We start from the raw sequence: 20,318 nt of genomic DNA on the forward strand, positions 1-20,318 counted from the left end.
TGCTCATACTGAACCTCACTATACAGCCTCAGTCCTATATAACTTGCCCAGAATTGCTCCTTGGGTTGGAATCTAGTCTTCATTCCAATTCCTGTTGGTTTCTGACCTTCCTCTCAGGTGCTCCACTGGTAGTCTTGCCCTTCATCTTAACACTCCCTCCTTAGCTTTTACCTATGAGTCCACCTCCCTCCTTTGATCAGGGATCAACAGTTACTACTGCGAAGCTGCCTCAATCCAACCTAGCCTCAGGATCCTAGTAGCTAGGTGCAGGCTGTGCACAGGGTATGTGGATGGCACTCCATAGATTACTGCCCCCCCCCCACCTCCCAACATCAAAGGCCCACGTGATGCTTCAAAAGTCAACAATTATTTATTGAGTCCTTGCTCTGTGTGACTGAGAGAGACCTAACATGTACATCTGCAGTGTGCATATCATTTGATTTCCCTCTATAGTCTCAATGAGCACTACAGCCCAAGAGGATCCGCTTAATAGATTACAATTAATGAGATTCTTTTTTTTTCACATGAAAAGTCTTTATTAATCCCCTTGTGAAAAAATCTATACAATGGCTGCAGATAACATCACTGTAGAGTCTTTAGTCCTGCGCCTGTTATCCAATCTCCAGCTCACTGCTAGACACTTCATTTCTTTTTGCCAGCACCAACATTAGCCTTTGCAGGCCCCCTGACTGTCTTCATTCTGTTCTTGCGTTCCTTTCGCTGCTTTCTTGATGTCTTTTTCTTCTCGTACAGGCCATGCCTTGCAAGTCTATGTTTGGGTTCATTTTTCTTTGCATAATCCAAAGAATCGTAAGTCATGCCAAAGCCCGTTGTCTTCCCACCACCAAAGTGAGTTCTGAATCCAAATACAAAGATGACATCAGGTGTGGTCTTATACATTTTGGCTAGTTTTTCCTCTAATTTCTGTCTTTGGTACTGTTGCCTTCCCAGGGTGAAGGACATCAATGACCATTTGTTTCCTCTGAAGTAGTCGGTTAGTCATGAACTTCCTGGTCCGGATAGTTACTGTGTCATTCATGATGGCGGGTGATCCTCGGGCAGCCAGGGAGGAAGAGCAATTAATGAGATTCTATCAGAACTCCTACCTAATGTTTGGTGACATTTCCAGATAAGAGGGGAAAGTATGCATAGACAGGAAGGCAAACGTTCCTTCCCTACCTCCCACTCTATTTCAAGGAACAGTCTGGATTAGGGAGATGAAGAGACTTTCTGCATACCAGTGAGTGCCACTGGCTCCCCTTTTCATGCTGAAAACCACTACAGATGCAGAGTATGAGCTTGGCAAATAATTTTGTCTCTAAAATCTCTGAATCTCAGTCACCTTATTTATAAAAGGGAAGTGGATGATATTTACCTGCCAAGCTTGTTCTGAAGCTTACGTGAGAATATACAGAAGATGCATAGGCAGTGTGGCTCATATCCTGCTCCTTGAATAGGGCTTAAAGGATAAAAGCAGGAACGCAGGCAGTTTTCAGGAAGGAAGAACTACGTAATAATTAGAGCAATTTGAAGACAGAATAAGTACCGAAATTTAAGCAGGGGGTTGTAAGAAGGAAGATCTACTCAGTCAAAATCATCTTTCAGAAGCCTTCTCTCCCTTTTGGAGAAAGAATTATCCCAGTTCAAATAGAAAATACTGTGCTTAAGTGTTTTTCTCTAATTTGTAAACCCGTTTCCAATAATCTCTATCTGGATAATTTACAATTCAAAGGACTGAGGCTAAAATGCCCAAATAAGCAATCACACAACTATACCTGTAGCTGATGGTACAAAATTTTACAAAGAAGTGACCAACACGCGCAGAATACTTTGCAAATATTTCATAAAATTTTATAATAAATACTTCGTAAATAAAGGTTTATTTAGCTACAATTTCCCATTTTCCCTATGTATGGCAACTTTAGGAGCAACCTTTGAGACACTCTGTAATGTTGTGTCCCTAACATACTATAAAAACATAAGAAAAACAAGGTTAACTACCAGACACGCCTTAGCTCTTGCAGCTAATGAGCACTGACAGGCTCAAAGCAGTTTTTTTTTTTTGTAGAGACAGAGTCTCACTGTACCGCCCTCGGGTAGAGTGCCATGGCGTCACACGGCTCACAGCAACCTCTAACTCTTGGGCTTACATGATTCTCTTGCCTCAGCCTCCGGAGCAGCTGGGACTACAGGCTGCCCGCCACAACGCCCGGCTATTTTTTTGTTGCAGTTTGGCCGGGGCTGGGGGCTGGGTTTGAACCTGCCACCCTCGGCATATGGGGCCGGTGCCCTACTCACTGAGCCACAGGCGCCGCCCAAGGCTCAAAGCGGTTTTCACCCTATAAAATAAGGCAATAGCTACAATATGGTCTGTTTACTTCTTTAGCTCACTGCATAGGACTCACTCAAAAGCAACTCAGAAGGAACTCGCCTTCTGCATTCTCTTGCAATGGGAGCTCATTTTAAGTTACTCTTAGCTACACAGAAAAAATAATTTTTCAGAACAGCCCTGATCTGGATTCTTCCTTTCCTTTGCAGCAGTCCTGTTATTAAGCATCTTCTATGCCAAGAGGGCTCCCTCTCCTGCTCATTTTACTCATCCCAAACCTTGTCAGAAAATCAAACATCAACACTTCTGTTCTTAATTTCATTCCAATCTGGAGATATCACTAAGAAATTCTTGAAAATAAGGAATTCATTCAAGTAATTTCCATTATAAATTGATTACTGGCACTCTAAGAGACCTCGGTCCCAGCATCGTCACTTATTAGATGCTTGGCCTTAATCTTTCTTAGTGTCCTCAACCAGCAAAGAAAGCAGCAGAGGTAGATGACCTCAAAGAGCCTTTCTAGTGTTAAAGCTATGCTTTTGTGAAATGTACACCACAAATACACTAGATTTTAGAGAATATGGACTGGCAAATGGGAGCAGGCAAGACATCGAGAAAAGGCTCAGGCTGTTAAGATTCCAATCTTGCCTTTTCTGTGGAACTCAGCCTACTGAGGCAGCACTTCTGAGAACACTATTAACTGTCAGAAAATTGAACTGTGGAGCAGTTCAATAGGTCATTAAATTTTTTTTAAAACTTCTATTTCCATTTTTAAGTAAGTTTCATAAAATGGGTTAAATAAAGTTAAATAGATCTCTCAACATTGTAGACTTTCAAATGCTAAATATGCACTGTGAATTTCTAGAGAGGACTAGAACACAGCATTTCCCCAAACTTAGATGCCACAGCATCCTTTCTTCATATGGCAAATCTTGTGGACCCCCCTAGAAATACACTTGGAGATTGCAGTGCTATCCAATTAAGCCTTCCATTCTGAGGACAGGAATGAATGAACCTGAAGAGTCGCTCAGGGCATACCAGAAGCAGCCTTAGGCTGCAGGTCAAGATCCCCATTTCCACTGCAGGTTCTGCTGCCAACTAGTTGTTTGCACTGGCCCCGTTTACCCACCCCTTTCCCACCAGACCCACTGGGTCCTGCCTGCCCTCCAGGCCTCAGCTGCATAAGCACCAGGCCATCTCAGGTCTCTGTTCTCCTATGTCTAAATTTTGCAGAAACACTGGCTGCAGATACTGCTTCTATGTGGCAACTCAAACAACATTCAATTCATTCATTCCACTATCATCCTAATTTCTACAGTATCACATAATAAATATTGGGAAACGTTCTGGAATTGTTACACAGTAAGGAGAATTATAAAAATTTTCAAATTTTCTTGATTGTAGATATAACTAAAGAAAATGAACCACAAGTCTCGTTTCCAATTATTTTCTTTTCAAAGAAATCTCCAAATGAGCAAATGACAATTAAATATGGAAAATTAGAGGAACGCAGCTTTCTTTGAAATTAAGAACAGTTTTTCTGATAAATATTATTGACTGAAATACAGTTAACATGTTTGTCACTTTAAAAAAGCCACAAATGAATTTCTCTGAAAAACCCAACGTCTTTTTTTTTCAAATCCACAAAATTGGGACTCTGCCAAAATGTGAATGTCACAAAACCATGTGCCACAAACCTCGTGCCCTTCTATAAGCTTCATATTCATTATTAAAGCAAGAATTAAGCTCTTGGAAGTCTGAGAGCAGGAAGATGAGACATGGATTCAAATGCTGCCTCTGGCTGGAAGTATAGGCAAGTTACTTAAGTGAGAACAAAAATACCCCCAGGGGATTGTTCAGCATTTTAAATAAGATAAACCTGAACTTGCCTAGCAGCCTAGAACCTACATTAGTTAGAATTTGGCTGATGGTGACAGGAAACCCAAACTATGAGAGGCTTAAACAAAAGGAATTTCTTCCTCAGGTGAAAGCCCAGGAAGGCTAGCATGGCACCCCATTCACTTGACCTCAAGGTCATGGTCTCAGAGGGTGGCATCTGCCTCCCAGGTAGCAAACTGGGAAAGAGACAAAAAGGGCAAAGTGGGGACATGCAATGTCCCTTAAGGAAGGTTCCTACATGGTCATTTAGTTCCCATTGACCAAAGTTAGTCACACGGTTTTAGAGCTGCCAAGTGCCCCAGTGAGGAGATAACACTCAGAAACCATATAAGGGGCTACGTGCATTTGGAGATACCCAGTAGGCTCTGCCACAAAAGCCAGACCTGCTCATCTGCCGTCTGCCAAGAGGAGTAACATCCAGCCTATGCACACTGCACTGCCACACTGGTTACCGAGGCTGGCTTCCATTCTGAATGGCTGCATTCCCTGCTGCACTGGTGGTTAGACATTCTGAGAACTACCTTTGCCTTTGGGAAGCCCTGCCTTAGAGGTCCACAGCAAACGAGATCTTCTCTACAGTGCATGAAGTTGAGGATGAAATTTCCCTCCTAACTAGTTTTCCCCTTAGTTTTATTTCCTGAAGAAGTACAGACTCCACAACTTGTTTTAATAGAAAAGTTGACCTTGCTGAATTACAGAGCTCAGTTTTCAAAAATGAACTTTCACTTTTACCCTAAAGGCACTCTACCTTGATGCTGCTGTCTCCTGGAAGCTGAAATATGCAGGCTTGGTGGTGTAAGAGAGCAGCTTTGTCGCCTCTGTCCCTACCCTCCCACTGCTAGAGTTCCCAGCCCCTCCTCACTGAGCCCAGGATGGAGAGAAGAAATGGCAATGTGGATGGACCCTTAGGTCACTCTCAGTGCAGGTCACTTACACGTGGGCGGTGCATGCCGAAATAAGTCTCAGTGCGCCATTATTCAAATTAAACTTGATTAACATCAATATTCATTTTCCTAGGAGACTAGACATGAAGCAGGGTGCCCCAGACCTAAAATAATTTCTTTTCAACCTTATCTTTCTGTTCTAATTACTTCCAAGAGTTTCAATCAGCATTTCCTAAGTTGTATTCCATGAGTGTTAAGAATAGTTGCATAAAAATTCAATACTACGAAGATTTTTCTTCTAAAATGTATTAAATTATATGTAAGAAAAACAGTTTTAAATAGCTTCAACTGCTGCACAAGTTATAAGTCTATAAGAAACAGCATGCCAGCCTTAGGACCCGGGGTGCCAGGAGGCCTCATAAGGGTTCCTGCGACAGCGACAGGAAGCCAGCCCTCTGCTCTTATTCAACTATACACTCTCTTCTGTCCTAAGTGACCCTTATTCCCAACAACCTGTTCTGAAGTCTGTATATTTTAAGGACATGTTTTATTTTTCCCTTCATTATTTTAATTTTTCCTACAAAGTAAAATAAGCCTGTATTTAAAAGGTATATATAAAAGGTATACAGTGAAATATTCCATCTTTCATTCATCCGTCTTCCTCTTGCACCATTTCCCTCCCCAGACCAAATATTCTATTTCTTGTAAATCCTTCTAGATTACATACTTTCTAACATAAATACATCCTGTTTTGCATTTTTGGTGGTGGGGGGGACAGATTCTCACTATGTCACCCTTGGTAGAGTGCTGTGGTCACAGCTCACAGCAACCTCAGACTCTTGGGCTTAAGCAATTCTCTTGCCTGACCTCCCAGTAGCTGGGACTACAGGTGCCTGCCACAATGCCTGACTATTTTTTTGCTGCAGTTGTCATCGTTGTTTAGCTTGCCCGGGCAGGGTTGGAACCCGCCAGCCTCAGTGTACGTGGCTGGCGCCTTAACCACTGTGCTACGGGCGCTGAGCCCTGTTTCGCATATTATGTAGAATGCATTCCCAATATTCTATTTTTGGGTCATTCTACAAAGTTTAAACTTTTAAACTTTGTAGAAGTTTAAACTTGCTATAACTAATGTTACTAAATTTTTTTTTTTAGTCAGTACTTGCTGTAACTAATGTTTTTTATTTTTTTGTAGAGACAGAGTTTCACTTTATGGCCCTCGGTAGAGTGCCATGGCATCACACAGCTCACAGCAACCTCCAACTCCTGGGCTTAAGCAATTCTCTTGCCTCAGCCTCCCAAGTAGCTGGGACTACAGGCGCCCGCCACAACGCCCGGCTATTTTTTTTGTTGCAGTTCGGCCGGGGCCGGGTTTGAACCCGCCACCCTCGGTATATGGGGCCGGCGCCTTACCGACTGAGCCACAGGTGCCGCCCTGCTGTAACTAATGTTACTAAACACTTTCCAGTCTAAACTGAACAGTACTTACTTTTTATATGTATGTACATCACAAATTATCACTTTAAGTAACCCTAAAAAGCTATCAGTACTAATTTTCTTTCCCACAATTAGCGTGCCATGAAATGCTAAGTCTCAACAGATATTTGGAGAACTTGTCTGCTAAGAAAAGAATCTGAACCTTGAGTGGGAAGGACAAGAAAATGTAAGCTCTCCACCCACTCCCAGAAATCCTGCTATGTGCTTCTGCAGCAAGTCATTACTCCCTTCATGCCTCACCTGTGCAAAGCCACTGCATTTAGTGAAAAATATAAGTGAGCACAGTGCCAAAGACAGGACTTCTGCAATAATGGAAATGTTTCATATCCATGCTGTCCAACACCAGTCACCAGCCACGTGTGGCTAGTGAGCACTTCAACTGTGGCCAGTACAACTGGCTAGGATTTTTAATTTAATTCCAATGTAAATAGCCATATGTTCCTAGTGGCTACTGAATAGTGGGAAGACATAAAAAGATGCCAACCCATTACAGAACAGAGGAAGGAGAGCAACTATGTATGAACATATAGGGGAAGCAGAAAAGTAGACTAAGCCCAAGTATACCTCTTGAATCATCTTTCTTAACATATCCAAGGCTGAATGGACCAGTTCCAAAAATAACGTTTAAAGTTGGAAAAAGCATTAAGATACGTGGCAATTACCTCTAAAATCTGAAATTAAAATAATTTTAATTTACCAAAACTCTATGTTTGATTATGCACTGTTTTAAATTTTTCCTGGCATGACGTTGCATGTGGATCACACTAAATTAACAGTTTCTCTGTTATGTGAAAATAACAAACTGCAGAACAGTATGTACAATGTTACACCACCTGTGTGTGTATGTATATGTTTGTATATGAACAGAATTCATCTAGAGCAGTGCTGTTCAACAGAACACTTTGTGATGAGGGAAAGGTTCTGTCTACACCAGTGCTTCTCAATCTGTGGGTCACTATATTAAAGGGCCACAGCATTAGGAAGGTTGAGAACCACTGGTCTACACCATCCAACATAGTAGCCACCAGCCCCAAGTGGCTACTAAGCACTTGAAATGCGGCTAATATGACTGAGGAACTCAATGTTGAATTGTATTTAATTTTAACTAATTTATATTTAAATAGCCGCAAGTGGCCAAGGACTATACCTTACTAGTTGGTGCAGGTACAGAAGACTAAACAAGCCCCAATTTAAAATGAGTACCTCAGCGGGATTATGCTTGGAAGGAGAAAAATAAACTTATACTTACTTTACATACCACTATATTGTTACATCAATTTAATTAGTTTCAACTGACACGTATAGTGCATTAAACAAATAGGAAGGAAAGATTTTTTAGCCAGCTGGGGCTGCTATAACAAAACACCATAGACTGGGTGGTTCAAAATAACAGAATTTCCTTTCTCCTAGTTCTGAAGGCTGGAAATCCAAGACAAGAGGCCAGCAGATTTGGTTCCTGGTGGGGGCCTTCTTTTTGGCCTGTGAGGTCCTTAGGGGGCAGGGAGAGACGGAGCAATCTGGTTGTTTTCTTCTTTATATAAAAGGACACTAGTCTCATCACCCATGTGACTTCATGGAAACCTAATTACCTCCCTATGGCTCCATCTCTAAATACCATCACAATGGGAGGAGGGCTTCAACATATGGATTTGAGGGGAATGAGGACACAAATAATTCAGTTCATAGCAGAAGGAAAAAGGGAAGAATGGGAGAGTCTTCCTTCTTCGTGTGCTTTTCTCCACTCCATTCTCTTAGCTTACTAGGTACTTCAGAAACATTATTATTAGGCATCTATAATCTGGTTCTTGAATAGCTAAGACAATGGCATTTCCAACTGAGAAGACATGCAGGCAAGTATCTGAACCATGGACTATTATAAATTCCAGCATGAAAGAACACATTCACATAGTTTGATGCCCCCTCCAAAAATAAATGCAGATGCCAGACCCATATGAGGCAAAGCTGGAAATGACATTTCTCATGTCACCTTTGACCACGCTTGTTCAGAGCTGTGTGGCAATGAGCAGGACTGTCTTAAAGTGGTTCCAGAAGTTCTCTTGAGGTTACCTGGACAAACTAGCTTTTACCATATATTTTACTGGGAAGTCAAAGGCACTCCTCCTTCAGTGGGAGAGGCCACATTCAAGATTAGCTTCCCCCAAGTTCAGTGGCTTCCTTCTCCATGAGTTTAAGGGTACTGGTGCTTCCACAGGCCTTGAGGTCTCCAGGTATAGGGTGTCCAACATGCATAAACAATGCCTGAAATAGGTGGCATCCCAAATCCAAACTTCCTAGTCCTAAGTAGCCTGTGTATTCACTCACCGTGAATGAGACTTCCTTATTCCCTCTAAAAAAGGTTAAAAGTTGGTAACTGGGAGCAGATGCTCATGCCTATAATCCCAGCACTTAGGGATTCTGAGGATCACTTGAAGCCGGGAAGTTTAAGGCAAGACTAGGAAAGTGAAACCCTACCTCCACAAAAAAAAAAAAAAAAAAACACATAAAAATTAGCCAGGCATGGTGGCACAATCCTCATGACTTGTGCCACCATGTGTACATATACTCTGACTGTGGGTCACAGTGGTGGCACTGAATGTGCAGGTGGAGTCAGCCTGGTATTCTGTTGAAGCCAGAGAATCAAGGATGCAGGATGTGTATCCTCAGACATCAAGGATGTCTCTCCCTGCCCCCTAAGGACCTCACAGGCCAAAAAGGCCCCCACTCTGGCCCCCACCAGAGTATAGTCCCAGCTACTCGGGGAGGGAGCAGCAGGAAGATCATTCCAGCCCAGGAGTTGGAGGTTGCTGTGAGCTATGACGATGCTACTATACTCCAGCCTGGGCAACAGAGCAAGACCCTGTCTCTAAACAAAGAAAACAAAAACAGTTTATCCTTCATCTCAAATAAAACCTATTAAAAATGGAGGAAAGAAGGGCTACATTCCATCGTTCAAAGAAACAGCTGAACTGATCCCACAAAGGGCTCTGTAAGGCCCTGGTGGACCCTTTCTCCCGGTTCTCCTCACCATGTTTGGGGAGATTTCTTCTTCCCTAACAAAGCCTTGTAGGATTGGTTCTGAACCCTAGAGACCATGAGGGAACCCATCTTGCCCGAGTCTATGCCTGATCTCTCCAACATGCGTGTCTTCAATTCAGCCTCTAATCTGGCCGTTGCTCTGGAGTTGTCCTCTGTTAATTTCTGTCTTCTTGTTCTGCTGTTTCCTGCCATATTCTCTCCAAGAACTACCAGAACATAGCATTGTGGGGGAATGCCATGTTCCTTTTCCATGGCAGTGAGAAAAATCCCTGAGGAAACTGACTACATCCTTGATTCTCTGGCTTCAACCCAACACCAGGCTGACTCCACCTGCACGTACAGTGCCACCACTATGACCCACATTCAGAATGATGAGCCCACGGTCTGACTGAACCAGCAAACAGGAGGACTCGATGAATTAGCTGGTTCTTCCAGTGCTTTATACCATCACACAGTTATCTCTGGTGGTGATTTTGGTAGTTAATAGGTAAAAGGAGGGTGATAAAGACATTGGCTTTTCTTCAGCCCCTCCCCTGCCTATATCTCCTCCACCCTCCTGGTCACACTCTGAGTCCATGTCTCCAGAACCTTTTTGACTATGGAATCCTTCTGAATTCCTACCAGCGTCTTCCACTGAATTCCTACCAGTGTCTTCATCTGAATCCTGCTCATCCTCACTTTTCCCACCTCAGTAAAGAGCACTTCCTTTTAGCTGGTTGCTCAGTCTAAAAATCTTAGAATTATACTTAATTCTTCTTTCTCTCATACCCCACAACTGAGCTATCAACAAATTACACCACCTCTGCCTTCAGTGCCCCCAATCCTACCACTCCTTCCAAGTCCCACTGCTACAAACTCTGTCTCAGCCTCCACTGCCTCTCACCTGACCACCTATCACCTGGACCACACCACACTTCTACCCTTGTTCCCTCCCAACCCTGCCATCAACACAGCATCCAGTGTGACTTTTTTTTTTTTTTTGTAGAGACAGAGTCTCACTTTACTGCCCTCAGTAGAGTGCTGTGGCATCACCCGGCTCACGGCAACCTCCAGCTCTTGGGCTTATGTTGATTCTCTTGCTTCAGCCTCCCGAGCAACTGGGACTACAGGCGCCCGCCACAATGCCCGGCTATTTTTTTTGTTGCAGTTTGGCCGGGGCTGGGTTTGAACCCGCCACCCTCGGTATATGGGGCCGGTGCCCTACTCACTGAGCCACAGGCGCCGCCCCAGTGTGATCTTTTAAAATTAAAACTCCTAACACATCTTTCCTCTCTTCAGAAAGGCCCCTGCCCCATCGCATCAGGAATCACATCTGAACTGCCCACTGTGACCTCTAAAGACTTCATGGACCAGCCCCTGGCTCCTTCTCTGTTTCATTTCCAAATGTTCTTTCCTCTTTGTGTCCATGCTGGGACTGACAGAGCTGCTCCTCTGACGTGCCCAGCACATTCTCACTTGGGGACATGATTCCCTGCACCTTGAGTGCTCTTCCTCTACCTTCCTCAGACTTAACGAAAGCAGTGGCATGCCCTGCCACTCTGTTTGCACTTCTTCATAGCATTTATCAGAATGCAAAACAGAAAATGGGCCTCCATGTTTGCCATTTATCATCACATGGCATGGCGATGTTCACCAGTTCCCTGGGTGCCCCCCCACCCAGCAAGAACTCCACACTGGCAGGGGTGTTCTTTGCACTCTACATCCCCACATGCAGAGCGGGGCCAGCAGATAGGAATTCTTCATACTTATAGAATAAGTTCATAGATAACCCTCCTGCCATAGACTCTCAGAATCATGCACTGTAAACTGCTTGCCAAGAGTAAAACACAGAACCAAAAGGAGTTGCATTGGAGGATGGACAGAAATTATTATGACTAGAACATATGAAATTGAAGCTGTCCAAAAAGAACTAAAGCCCAGTTCACATGAACTTTGGTGGTCAAACTGCTTGCCCATTTCTAAAGTGAAAGATGCCACTCAAATCGCCCCCCTGTGTGCATGCAGAACAGACTCTAGGCGGCTACTTCCGCAGTATGCAGTTCGACTCAGTAGCCAAGGGAGACGGTTCTGCAGACAACTCGGCACAGCATCTAGCTTGGGTTGTACCGAGAAGTCCTGCAGCCCACACAAGCTCTTGCACTAGCAGCAACACGCAGGAGCCAGGTGCCTGCCACCCAACAACCGACTCCAGGTCTCTGGCAGAAAGAAGAGAATAGAAGCACAAAATTGTTTTACTGTATTTAAAACAGAAAATGGGGCCTCCATGTTTGCCATTTGACAGAAAAGAAATCAACAAAGATGGCTGAGAAAGAGCCCTGAGAGAAGAACAGAGAGCTATCAGGTTACGGAGGCCAAGGGCCAGAAAAGGACACAGTAGGTGGGATTGGGAGGCCATGGACAGAGTGGGAGAGCGAGGGCGAAGACCAGTTTAAAACCCCCCGCCAAGTCTATACACAAGGAGAGAAGAGACAGGCAGCTGGAGGGGGACAAGCGGCCCAGGAAATAAGGGCAAAGGGGGATATTCTGAGTTTTGGGGTATAGTGGCAAGAACATGAGGTAGCCTCTCTGGACTCTTTGAAGAGGAAAAGTAGATCACCTGAAAAAAGTGGGGAGGAGAGGCAGATACAAGTCTGAAGACAGTGGGCTAGGCATGCATGTTAACAGTCACTGTGAAACTTAAGAGTGGCAGCCCCCAGCACAGCTGCACAGTACAGCAGCTGTCACCTGAATTTATGTGAAGAGGTACCGATCTGTCCAGGCAGTGACTTTCTCCAGCACAAGGATAAAATGGTCAGGAGGTGGAGGACTTTGGCAACATAGTGCTTTAAAACCTGGACCAAGGATTCGTTCTAAGGTGGACAAGGAGGAAAATAAAGGGGAAAAGAAACTAATGGATAAAATAGAATTTAATGAAACTCCATGTTAAAGTTTGAGAGTATTTGTGTTTCATAGAGGAAGAAAAATGTTTCTCATATCCTTAAGGTCAACCAAGTAGAAACCTGTATAAAAAGAATGAATGTGAAGAGTCAGAGGAAAATCTTGAGCAAAAAGGCTATTTTTACTTGCTGGAAAAGTCTCATTCCTATTTGTAGATGACCCTGCTACACTTTCCCTTGAGCCTCAAACAGTCAACTTCAGTAAATCTAAGCTGGACTGAAACATGTAAAGCAAATGGATGAGTATAAACTCAAGCATGAACACTGAAAAGAGAACCAGAGGACTAACACGCTCTCTTCTCCACGAGCTGGAGCTTCTGCTGACGGCAACAAACTCAGGGACAGGCACGTGAACAAATACCTGCTTTTCCAAATAGCTTCACTGCTAAATGCAATCAATTGAAGCAATGACCTCACTTCTGCTTTCCCAAGTAAGTCAGCATAATATATGAACATTCCCTTCAAAGAAGTGTTACAAACATAAAAGCATAATAATGCACATACACACACACCCCTCTTAATAACAGTGTGTGTCCCTCCATAATTAAATGTTGGGTTTTTTATTTGCTTATTTTAAATGAAAAAAATGCACACTGTGATCTCAATCTGACAAGGATTGCATTTGAGGATTCCTCATCTTTTAATTACTGTATACATGGTTGCCCTAGAAACCTCCTGACTGAATGATGAAGTTCAAATGAATTCTCATTTCTAAGCTTGCAGGGTTGACCTATTACTTTTGCTTTCATGAAGTTAAGTCCTCCTGCGTTATATAGCCAGATATTTTCGTAACCTGGATAATATTCAAAAACAAAAGAATTATTATTGATTTTGAATATAGTTTTCTATGAGAAACAAAAGCTCAACAGGCCAAGTCCCTATTCATGTCCGATTAGAAGAGAAATGCATGTCCTCAAATATACCCATATAATCTATTATCAGGTAATTGTGGAGTATTATTTTTATGACAATACGTTGACAAGACAATGATTTAATATTATAATAAAGAGAACAGAGAAGATATTGAGAAAGCAAGACCATGGAGTCACTACAGGAAAATATAGTCAGAGTTGGCATGACACCCCCACTCCCCACGACCACTGCAGAAACCACCCCTAGCTCTGGTTCCCTGCCTTTTCTTCCAGTATAGCTACACTTCTACCCAGAATGACACAGTGTCATCCCTGAATAGTGACAAGAAAACACAGATCTATTTTGCTTTATGCCAAGTAAACATCACAGATCTCAGTATACCAACATGGATGCAACTTGGAGTAAGGGCAGCTCTGAAGGTTCTATTTTAACCATAGCAGATGCACTGAGGTAGGCTCATCCTGCAGCCCTCTGAGGAAGGGCTTAATTTCAGCAAGTTAGAGCAGAAATACTGAGAACAGCCAGAACAAGGCTTGATGATACCTTGGTTCTGAAGAGGTGCCTGAGGGTAGAGATGGGACCAGGACTGGAGAAAGAAGGTGGTAGGCAACCAGGTCCAGAGTTCGGAGGGAAAGTACACCCATCAGAAAGACCTTGAATTATTTCTTTGAGCCCTCATCTCAAAGCTGGGCTGCTTCCTCCAATGTCTTTTTATCATCATCTTAATAGTCATCATTTATTTTAAACTTAAAATTTTGATGGCCAGGCATGGTGGCTCATGTCTGTAATAACAGCACTTTCAGAGGCTAAGACGAGAGGACAGCTTGAGTCCTGGGGTTTGAGGCTGCAGTGAACTATGATTGCATCACTGCACTCCAGGGTCACAGAGCAAGACCCTGTCTCTTTAACAACAACAACAAAAAAAAACGTTTAAAAACCAACCCTTCAGGAGGAAAGCAACAACAAATTTCCATCCATCCCAGTTATGCTTCCGCCTCAGAGTTGCCACAGGTAGAGAGCTAGAGAGAAGGAGAGCAAAAGAAAGAGTCCAGAACCCAATCAAGGCCCTCATCGTTTTTATCTGGTTACTTAAAATTTTCTAACTCCTGTCCCTGCTGCTGTAGCCTCACAGTGCAGCTAATCCACTAACCATGCTGATGGCTGAGATTTTCGTCCAACTTAAATCCTCTAAGTGGCTGCCTATTGCCCTCACGATAAAAATCCAAACTCCCTTCAGCTTAGTTGAGAAAGCTCTTGACCATGTAATACCATGAAAACTTGACTGTGTTCCACTGTGACCTCAAGCCTCTAAGAGAAAACTGTCCCATGCCTAATCTAGAAGAGAACCAAGAGACCTGCTATATAACTCACACAATATCCTACTGTGAAAAAAATGGGACAACATTCCAGATAAAAAGGCTTTATTCTAATGCAATTTTTTTCTCCTTTGGGGGTGGGGGGAGGAGACAGAGTCTCCCTCTGTTGCCCTGGGTAAAGTGCCACAGCACCATCACAGCTCATAGCAACCTCAAACTCCTGGGTTTAAACAATCTTCCTGCCTCGGCTCCCCAGCAGCTGGACTACATGTACTTGCCTGGCTAATTTTTTTCTATTTTTAGTACAGACAGGGTCTCACTGCTCAAGCTGGTCTCAAACTCCTCCGCGCAAGCAATCCACCCACATCGGCCTCTCAGAGTGCTAGGATTACAGGTGTGAACCCTGGCACCTGGCCTTCCAATGCAATTTTCTAATGAATTTTAGAGAAATTATTGTAAGATTTACCCTGGGCAACTCATAACCATCCACCCAACTGACTATCAGAGAATAAAAATTTTTAACCCAACATTTCTTTCCAGGATGACATAATCATTTTTTCTTCCTACAATGCCCCTATCAAGAACAAATCTTTGAATTGTCTGCTGGGGCCTTTCTCCATGCAATGCAAAACTGCAATAAAATCTTGTCACATGATCACAATTAAACTGTCTGAAAAGTTTTCTCTCATAAATGCTACCTAACCTAAAACAGGTCCTTACACTTCCCCCTCACAGCCTGCAGTCCCCATCACATACTCCTTGGTCTCTGACCTCCAGAGGGCTTTGGAATACACAACCACCTCCTCCAGGGTGGACCTACCAGGGCTTGATATTTCCCCACATTCTCTCCCTACTCCCTCTTCTGACAGCCCCCATCTCTCAGTTTACTTCTATCCATTTTCCAAAACCAAGGTCAGTCACAGGTCATCTATCTGTTCCTCCAGGAGGACTTGCCTTGAGGGTTTAGACCAGGTACTTCAGTGGCTTCCATGTCAAACAAAGCCTTACCGCACTGCACTGCATTTACCTCCCTGGACTGTAAGCTCGCTGCCACAGCAGTGGGCCTTTACTTCTGTATTCCCCATTCCTTCACAGAGTCTGGCCCAAAGTGGGCCAGGAATAAATGTTGAATGAATGAGTGCTAACAGCTGAGTACAGGAGTCAATCTTTAGGACAAACATGAGACATTCTCTTATGTTAGGTGCTCTGAGTTTGGACCACATCTAAATCAGATGGGAAAATCTGATAAAGAGTGCTGTTTCTGCATCTTAGTGCTAAGGAGAAAGATAAAGCTGAGAAAAATGCACTGCATCGGGGAATCACTGTGGTGGCTCAGAAACCACCCGAGATGCAGTCTGGTGCTGCAAACATCCTGCACAAAGGCAGAGCTGGAATCTGCCAGGCAGCCTACACAGCATTCTCCTGGGACCCTGCACTCAGAGCAACTCAATCTATAGAGGGCACAGACAAGCCTGCAGGAGTTGGTGCCAATCTGAGAGAGGAAAGAATGTCTAAATGCAAAATTTCCCCCAATTTTAAAACCAGAGGAAAAATACAGGAAGTTTTAGAGGAGAAGCAAAATTTAAGAAAAGGAGATAAATAAAAAATAACAATTTTAAAGCATCCTTACAGATCTGACTCTTCTTGGCATAAGAACATAAAATTTTATTTAGTTCACGAAAATATCACATTAGGTAAGTTGTTGATTTACAAAGTTCTGAGGCTGAACCAGGAAAATTCAGGAAAAACTTTATTATTGTTGTTTGTTGGCTTTCATATGAGAGTGGGATGACTTTTAAATGCCTTAAAAGAAAGGCAGTTTCTGTTCCCATCTAATTTCCCCACTTTTTCATATCTCAAGGAATATTCTCAGTAAGGACAAACCTCTAGGGGCCAGGCACAGTGGCTCATGCCTGTAATCCTAGCACTCTGGGAGGCTGAGGCGGGTGGAATCACTTGAATTCAGGAGTTCAAGACCAGCCTGAGTAAAAGCGAGATCCTGTCTCTACTGAAAATAGAAAAACTAGACAGGTGCTTGTAGTCCCAGGTACTTGGGAGGTGAGGCAGGAGGATCATTTAAACCCAGGAGTTTGAAGTTGCTGTGAACTTCATGATCATGTTGCCATGATGATGTCATGGCACTCTCGACTGGGCAACAGACAGATTGTTCTCTCAAAAAATAAAACAAAACAAAAAACCCTCCACTAAGGACAAGATATGGTGCTGGATGACAGGGCAGAGAATGTCTGTGGACTTTGCTTTCTGCATACCAGTTACCGGTTTTCTTCTCACTTAAGGCAACTCCATTTGGTACATTCTCTAAGTATGCTTCAGAGAAGAGCTAATGGCAAGCTCCCATCTACTGCTGGGGCTTTTCCCATGTTCCTGGAGGAACGGAGTAGGGTGACTGCACAAACTCAAGTGTGAAACTCCTTCCCCCCAAAAGCTGTGGTTTTCTCTCATGCAAACTCAAGAATGTGCCTGAATAGCACAGGTGGGCCACACAGACGTTTTCTAACGTTCTTACGGTGCACTCATTACAAGATGATCTGTCTTATAATGTGATTATCAGGCAGGTCATAGATCTTTACTTTTCTTCCCCAAAGTGGCTCAACCTTTATCAGCTGTTTGAAGGTGACTTGACAGTGGCCTGAACAGCACCTGACAGGAAGGACACCTGCCAGGTCTGAGCAGTATAAACATCCTGACTCCTGAGCTCAGAGGATGGACAGGCCTATAGCTAACCAGAGAGGACACCATGATTTCGGTGAAAGGCGGGGAAGGGGAGCCCTGTATCTAAAGCTCTGTAGAGTTTTCTTTACTTGCTGCAGGAAAAAAAAAAAAAAAGACCCAGAATATACCCAGAGATCTTATATTTATAGGTCTTTAAATGAGGAAAAGTTGATTTTTTATATTTTATTTTTTAATGCTCGTTCTTACACATCCATACTGAGAAAAAAGAATGAGTAATATTAAAACAAAGTAATGTTTCACTGAACAGACTCACACGACTGAGAAATAAAACGAATGCATTAATGTCCTACATTCTACACATAGGTGAATGCATTAAAAGGGACTTATTACAGAACAAGTGGGAATCCCCCTCACGAATCTGAGACTCGTCTGACTGAAAGTAGAACTGAGGGGCTGGGGAAAGGATTTCCCCTGTGGTTGATTAAAAATATTATTCTTGTTTTGAGTTGTCATATCAAGTGACCATGAAGTGAGCAAAAGACCTTTAAAAATGTAGTTTTTGAACTTTTTCCCTTGGTACTGGATTCTAAGACTGACTTCAAGACAAAATACTCTAACACACTCAAAATTTCTTAAATGAGTTCACAGTAATAAAAAGAAGAGGGAACATGAAGTTCTAATGTTCTAAAAATTCTTTTTAGCCAGTCAACTTTAAGAAAATGTCCACACTCTGGATGAAACAAAATGTACATTTACAAAATTGGTCATTTTTGGCATCACAAAATTTATCACAAGGTTTTTTAAACAGTAAGTTTCCTAAAACACATAAAATGATCCAGTGAACAAACACATCATTTACATACATCAAGAACATTCCTATTATATGCTTATATATTATTTTTCTTTCATTCTTATTTAGAAATAGGCTTGAAATAAAAATGTAAATAGTCATTTGAGTTGAATGAAAAAGAGCAATCAGTCCAAAAAATATCAAATTCATTACGAATTTCATTCCACAAACACAAGAACAACAAGCTACGTGAAAACTGAACTTCCAAGATTCAACTATTCTTCAAGAAATGTGTGGAAGGTCAAACCACCTATCAAGACCTCAGAACTGATATCAGAGCATTAAAACTCATAAATCTCTATGACAATTATACCACTAAACTAATTAGAATAAAAATAAATGTATCTTGGTGTTTGTTAGGTAAGCTTCGATATGGATAAAATGTTCTTATGCTAAACTTCATCCCCTTACGGCATGAGAAAAATGAGGCTTTCTTATGCTAGAAGTATAAAGTACAATCTGTGCAGCCATCTGAGCAGAGCGGAACAGCTGATGTAGTAGAAAGATGGTGTCATTCACCGAGTATAAAGGCTTTCAAGTAAAACGTTAAGAGGATCGGAAGAAAGATTCAATGTAGATACTATTTCAAACATTTCTTAGATTTAGGCATTTTTTTTTTTAACCTATTCTTAAGGGTTTAAACACAAAGTCAATACATTCAGAGTAAAAAAAAATTCTGGCATGATTTAAATATGCATAATCGGGGTATTAAGAGATAAGACAATGAACCAAACTTTTAAATGGAGACTGACTGTGTTTAGTGTCTTGCTTCCAAAAGAGCAGAGCACCAAAAGAGGGAAAAGCCAATTTACAGTGTAGCCAACACTTCACCCTGGCCGGGTGATCAAGGTCAACATCGTCAGAGATAAGTCATGTTAATGACACACTACCTTCATACGGATACGATAAAAATATCACTTTACCTCTGTGGTCTTCCTCTCAAAAAAACCACACCCCTGTCTAATAATCAGAAAAATAGGAGAGAAATCCAAACTAAGGGGTATTCTGCAAAAATAATCTGACCAGTACTGACAAGGTCATCAAAAGTAATATCTGAGAAACTACACAGACCAATAGAAATGAATGAGACATGATGACTAAATGTAATGTGAGATCCTGGAACAGAAAAAGGACATTAAGGAAGAACTAAGTTCTGAATAAAGTATGGATTTTAGTTAATAGTAATGTACTGATTACTGTGACCAATGTCACATAATAACGTAAGCATTAGCAATAGTAGTGACTGAATGAAGGGCATACGGGAACTCTTTTGTACTATCTGTGCAACTTTTCTTCAAATCTTTAATTATTCTAAAATAAAGAGTATATTTAAATTTTTTAAGAACTGGGCCTACAGCAACGACATGTGATGCTTCAGGTGTGGGGACAAGCACAGGCCATCCTTTGTGCTGACCAACAGACACCCTGGCCAATTTGGGAACCTGTCTGAGGTATGGGGAGACCACAGATGGTATGCATGTGACAAGAACAAACACCTCTGAAGTGCCTCACTCCCCCATCTGAAGTGAAAAATAGGCAATTTTATGCAAGAAGAAAAGACAAAGCCTTAAACAGGCTGGCCGGGAGCCATCAGGGCTCTGTGGAAACACATGTCAAACCAGCCTTCATACTTCACTCAGCAAATATCACTGCCAGAATCTAGCAGGTGTGACAAAGTTACCCAGACTTCCCTCACACACCCAACAGGCTCTCCATTCAACTTCCTTACCATAAAAAAGGTGAATTAGAGAAGCAGGGACATATAATTCCTTTAAAGGTATGTGAGAGAGCGTGGTGCACACACGCGCGCACACACACACAGACTTCTTGAACCAAATAGCACAGAAATTATTATCTATTTTGAAAAATCTGTCCAGTCAGGGAACATGCGGTACCATGTGAGCCACATTTTATGAAGAGGGGGGAGCCAAGCCTTTGAAGTGCTGCTCACTACAGAAAAACATTCTGCCTTTACAGGATAAACACATGGCAAAATTGTGTGCACAG

The 20,318-nt window shown here is 42.5% G+C and overlaps 1 pseudogene across 1 annotated transcript; it reads right to left on the reverse strand.

Annotated features, from left to right (window-relative positions):
* Positions 1–506: 506 nt before the first annotated feature.
* LOC128598802 (40S ribosomal protein S24-like) lies at positions 507–1,090 on the reverse strand (annotated as a pseudogene). Its single transcript, XR_008383706.1, has one exon. The product of XR_008383706.1 is annotated as a 40S ribosomal protein S24-like (transcript).
* Positions 1,091–20,318: the final 19,228 nt, after the last annotated feature.

The sequence above is a fragment of the Nycticebus coucang genome, chromosome 11 (genome assembly GCF_027406575.1).
Source record: "Nycticebus coucang isolate mNycCou1 chromosome 11, mNycCou1.pri, whole genome shotgun sequence".
NCBI lineage: Eukaryota > Metazoa > Chordata > Mammalia > Primates > Lorisidae > Nycticebus > Nycticebus coucang.